The 5,664-nt window shown below is 58.7% G+C and overlaps 1 long non-coding RNA gene across 2 annotated transcripts; it reads right to left on the reverse strand.

Annotated features, from left to right (window-relative positions):
* Positions 1-557: 557 nt before the first annotated feature.
* Positions 558-3,227, reverse strand: LOC107130732 (uncharacterized). Of its 2 annotated transcripts, XR_001493246.4 has the most exons (4): positions 2,841-3,227; positions 1,945-2,809; positions 1,415-1,533; positions 558-1,005 (listed from the first exon to the last, which is right to left on the reverse strand). It is a non-coding gene; the product is annotated as an uncharacterized lncRNA (long non-coding RNA). The 2 variants fall into 2 exon arrangements; XR_012416965.1 differs by lacking the exons at positions 1,415-1,533; positions 2,841-3,227 and having other exon boundaries at positions 1,945-2,326.
* Positions 3,228-5,664: the final 2,437 nt, after the last annotated feature.

The following is a 5,664-nucleotide window of genomic DNA, read 5'->3' on the forward strand; positions in this document are numbered from 1 at the left end:
TTAGGAGCAACTTCCCTGCCCTGCCTGCATCTGTGGCCATCTGGTCTCCAAGTCTTCAGTGTTCGTGAGACATCAGGGATGCTCACAGGATGGACGAGGGCCACCCGCCCCCTGAGGTACCCTGAACATCTCTTCTCTGGGCACTGGGTCCCCCACCTCTCATAAGCTTCAGGGCCCCACGAAGGGTAGGGCAAGGCAGCGCACAAGTCAGGGTGCCACCGGTGGGGACCCCAGCCCAACCAGAACCCTCCGCCTGGGATCACCCAAGGGACCACATAGCCCAGGTTGGTGACTCAAGAACCAGGGGCATGGGTGGGGGCCAGGGGCTCCTCTGCACATGGGAGAGAAGCCCCAAGTCACAGGACACCTCTCTTGCCTTCCCACCATCAGTGGCTCCCCAGCACCCTGCCAGGGCTGGCTGCCTTCCTTCCTCCACTGCCTTCGCTCCTGCCGTCCTTCTCCCCACATCTGAAGCTGCTCACCCCAACAGCTGTGTCCCAAAGACGCAGGGCTGGACACGTGTTTTCTGTAGAGGGCTGGGGAGGAATCACTTTCTGTTTTCCAGGCCAATCTTTGTCATGTTTATTCAAGGCTTGTGTTAGTCCTTTCCGCTGCTGTAACAAAATCCTGAAGACTAGGCCCTTCAGCAACAGAAATGTGTTTCTCTCTGTTTCGGAGGCTGGAGGGCAAGATCAAGGTGCCAGTAGGATGGGTGTCTGGTGAGGGCTCCTCTCTGCATGCAAGACAGTGCCAGGCCACTTCATCCTCCTGAGGGGGCGAACGGGCATCTCACAGGGCAGAAGGGACCTAAGGGCAGAAGGGGCAGCCAGGCTTCCCAGCCCTTCTCAAGGGTTAAGCCCACCTTTGAGGGCAGGGCCTCCTAAACACCTCACCTCTTAATAGCATCTCATTGGTGATGAAGTTTCAACACACGAATTTAGGGGAATGTCCAGACCCCAGCGAGACCCGAAGCTGCTGTAGACGAGGTGTGACAGGTGCCGGTGGCTGTGTTGGAATGAAACGTCACTTCCAAAGGAGGCAGAGCATGGATACAGCCCAAGATCCCCTCCGGTAAGGACCCCCATCCCCGGGACTCTCAGGGGCTCCGGGACGAGCTCATTTCCTGCCTGGTGTCTGGACAGAGGCACTCAGGAGCTGCACGGTTCCCCCTGCACACCCCCAGCAGTTGACCGGTGGACAGGCGCCCTCTCCTCTGCCTTGTGCCAGGAGCGTCTGCCAGGCAGGGCTCTCCCTCCCACATGGTGGCTGGGCACCCTGGCCTTGCGGCCAAAGTCTCCAATTATCCAAGGAAGGAGCATTGGCTTCAGGGCCCTGGTCGTTCCTTAGGGGAAGCCCAGAGTGCCCAGCCCTGGCCCAGAGTAGCCTCTCCTATGCGTGGGAGCAACTGACGCACGGCCAAATTCCAGAGCCTTGGTGCAGAGGGCAGTAGTCAGACTCCTCCTCACGAGCCAGCCTCCAGCAAGACCCGACATGTCTGGTGCCCACTGCTCCAAGCCACAGGGGCCCGGATTCCTGGGTACAAAGACAAATAGAGCCTTGGAGGAGACCCCGCAATACTCCCCATGCAGCTGAGATCCAGGTTGGGGAGGAACTCACAGAAGGCTGGCACTGCTGACCTGGGGCCATTCAGGTGCTGAGAGGCCAGGAGGCACCTCCTCCAAGCAGGCTGCGGGGCCTGCACCCTCCTCCTGCCCCCGCGTGAGCAGGCTTGGCCAGGAGAACCTCGGGACTGCCCGAACCCCAGACACCACAGCCCCTGCATCTGCTCTGTCCACACCCATTAGCTCGGGCAGCACAGCCTGGGTGGGAAGCGCCACCTCCCTTGCCTGTGGCCAGCTTTGTGTGACTCACAGCAGCCGCCATCTCCCACCTCGCCGTTCCTCCTGCCACCGCGTCTCCCCTCTGCCCGGGTTGCGAACTCACCCCACCTACAACCACAGCCAGGGTTTCTGTTGATTTTCTGTTTCCCACCACACACGGATCTCCAAGAGGACAGGGCCAGGTCTGTTCCCAGCGCCGCGCCCAGCACACCACATGTGGACACTAAAGGGCTGGCAAGTGAAGGAAGGTACCGGCGGAAGCTGCTCTCGCACAAGGTGGAGACACACACTCATGCATGCTGGATGCTGTCCGAAACGCCCCACCCATTCAGCTTATCACCAGCCGGGCAGGCCTCTGACTTAGCTGCCCCAGGGTCCCTCAACTGGTCTGTGGGGGTGGAGAGAGCCGGCAGCCATGGGAGGAGATCGGGGGGATCACGGCACAGAGACGGCAGCACTGCCTAGAACACCGTCTGCCCGTTTCCGGCCTCTGCAAACCCTGTCGCCGCTGACTGGATGCCAACGCCCACTCGCTGGCTGGGACACAGTCCCCGCCCTTCCCGAAGACGGTGTCTGCCAGCCAAGCCAGCCTTCAGCTGCCCAGCAGGAGGCCCCGGGGCAACGCCTCAATCTAGCCCCCAGCCCTTTGAGAATCTCACCTGGGGACACACTCTGGGGGCTGCGTCCACCTGTCAGGCCCCACACACATCTTCATCCATTGCAGCCGAGAGAAAAACACGGAATCCCAAAGTCGGAGGGAAACTGGAACGGGACACAGCGCACAGGCTCGGGACAGGGGACACCGGTGTGTGGGACCCACTGCTGCCACCCACCAGCCATGCGGCCCTGGGGATCCCATCACCCTCGGTGCCTCGGTGTCCTCGTCTGCAGTGGTGACTGCCTCCAGGGACCTGCTGGGATAGAGCGGCGGCGTGCATGGAAGGGTCCTTTGTGAGCTCCACCCTGGGCTGGCAGCTGGAGGGAGCGGGTGGCTCTCACCAGGCTCCTGCAGAATCGCAGGTAACTCTCCCTCTCAGGAGAACCCGGGGGCACCGAGCTGCGGCTGGGAGCCGGGCTTATGTGGAATCACAGGCAGGGCCGTGTTATCTTCCCTTTCTGAATGCAGAAACTCAGGCTCACAAAGGTCACATTCTCTGCTCAGGGTCAGACAAGGCTGTGTACTGCTCAGGCTTCCACTATGACGACGCTTTGTGACAGGTAACCTACAAACTGTGATTACAACAGACCAAGCTTCCTTTCTCCCAGGTCTGCAGGGGAGCCCGGCCCTCACTCCAGGCCCCTGTGCACTCAGGTACGCCCCATTGTCTCTGTCCTGGGACCCGCGGCTGCCAGGCTGGCTCTTCTCACGGTGGATGACAGCAGTGTGGAGGCCAAGCCAGACAATCAGGCCAGGGGACAGCCCCCATCATGCCTGACAGCCGTGGGTCAAAGCCACTCACGTGGCTGAGCCCAGCGTCAATGATTCAGGAAAAAGCGCTCCGCCTCCTCCGGCAGGAAGCATGGGCAGAGTGTGAAGTGCAGTCCAGACACAGGGAGGGAGTGGAAGGCTGCGGACTGGACGCCGCCCAGCCCTGGTAAGGACACAGCCAAGGGCCAGATGCACGTCTGCTTGGCTCCAAGAACACTTTTTCCTCTGAACCAAGGCTCCTCTGAACTGAGGTTACGCCTCGGCTCAGAGGGCGCTGAGACTTGAACTCTGCCCCCAGGTTCCAGGGGGCACTCTGCCACTCCCCACAGCTTCCACGGAACACTCTGCCACCCTCCACAAGAGCCCCTGCAGCCAGCAGCACGCTGAGGTCTGCGCCTGCCATCAGTGCCCCCCAGGTCTCCAGCAGTGGAATGTGGGCCCCTCCTCCTGATCTCCCAGGCTCTGGCCCAGCCATCCTCCAGGGCCAGCCCTGCAGTCCCATCCCAGGGCTAAGAGGGTGCCATGGTCATGCCCTGACGTGCCCATGGAGAGGACAGAGGGAGCAGTGGCTTGCCCACCAGCTGCGGACTTGACACTCCCCACAGCCCCGTAGACTGGGGGTCTCACCAGGCCCCACATGCTCTCCCACACAGGAGGTTTTAGTTCTCAAGAAATGGTCACAAAACAAATAAAGAACAAGGAAGCCAAGGTACAGAAAAGGGATTTTTTGGCCAAATGTATGCAGCTGGTCAGCTGTCCTGGCTCTGGCAGCCCTGTGCCTCCCGCAGGACTCCTCACAGGGCCCTGTCCTCTTGCATTTCCAAGGCATGAAGGTCCTGCCAGGCGTGTGCACTTGTGGATGCGTGTGTGAGAGTGTATGTGCTGTGTGCACATGTGTGTGTGTGCGTCTGCATGTCTGCATAGGTACTGTGTGTGCTTCTGTGTGACATGTATGTGTTTGTGATCTGTGCACACACACGTGGGCTGTGCAGAGAGAAGGGTCAGGAGACATGTCGATGTGGGAACACTCAGAAGCTCCCCCGCCGAGATCATTTAAGGGAGCAGCGCTGGGCTCAGCTAAACAAAGGCTTTTGTGACAGCCCCATGTCTCCTCTGATGCCCACTGAGGTATGAAATTAAAGTCCAGTGCTTCTACTCAACCAAACCAATTACCTGGGCTCCAGCCTCAAGGGACAGGGACTTGTTCGATTTGCTACCCCAACCCCCAAAAGGTTAAATTCATTGTGGGGACCCTCCATGGCTTGCTCAGCTGTCAGCCCACCCAGCTGAAGCATCCACATTGCCGACAAGCCTGACACTGCTGGGCGCGGCTCCGACCCACAGTGTTTATCCAGGGCCTAAAGTTGCCCCAGGCCTCATTAAGTCCTGAGATATGCAGAGGTGGAAGCCCCAGGCCTTGCTGTCAGGGAACACAACCTCAGCCCACTCCAAAGTTACTGGGGCATCAGGGGTGTGGCTGAGGGGCCACACGGGATGGACAGGGACGAGGAGTCCCGGCAGTGACAGGGGAGCCAAGGGTGAGCGGGGTCAGGAGAGCAGCGAGAACGGGGCCCAGGGACGTGTTGGCCAGGCAGGGGTAGTGGTGGTGGCTGGGGGCCTCTGGGTGTCCCCAGCAGCCACCATGGTGATGAGCATCCCTCCACCCCAGAGTGGACAGAGCTCCTGGACTGTGCTGAGGCTGGTGTCGGCAGCTGGGGCTGGAGACTCCAGAAGCCGCTAGCCACAGGGTGCTGTCATCCAAACCAGCTAAAGAGAAGAGGAAGCCCCTGGGCCAGCCCACGCCTTCCCTCCCGTGCCCAGCAGTTCTCAGGTGGCCGTGGAGTGGAGATGGAATCCCATTGTTTTTCTTCTTCCAGGAAATCACACTGCTGTTTTCAGGTGCTATGTTTATTATTAGCAGTGTGTTTGAAGGACAGAAAAAGTCACGGTAGTGTGATTAGGAACAAATTTGATTACGATTATGAATTCTTAGTGGATGTTTAGAAAACTCCACATTCTATCCAGTCTTTCTCGTATCTAGATACCAGACGGGCACTAGTGTCCCGTCCACCTCCCACCAGAGACTTCTGTCCAGTACGGTGTCAAAGATGCAACGTTTATGTGATGCGTCTTATTTTGTTGCAAGAGGGAAACATTGTGCAAAGTTGACATTTGTGGTAATATATTATGTCAGGTGAAATAGGCAAGAAGTTAATTAAAGTCAGAGAGTTAATTAATGAGATCCAGTGCACGTTAGCGATCATTACCTCATCTGAGAAGAGTAATTAGAGTGGCGTTGCGGGCGTTTCTCTATTCTCCAAGGTGGCGTGTTGACATATCGCGTAAGTCAGTCCGTGTTGAAGGGTAACTGTCTCTCCACGGAGCAGCTGGGAC

Source organism: Macaca fascicularis, chromosome 8 (assembly GCF_037993035.2).
Source record: "Macaca fascicularis isolate 582-1 chromosome 8, T2T-MFA8v1.1".
NCBI lineage: Eukaryota > Metazoa > Chordata > Mammalia > Primates > Cercopithecidae > Macaca > Macaca fascicularis.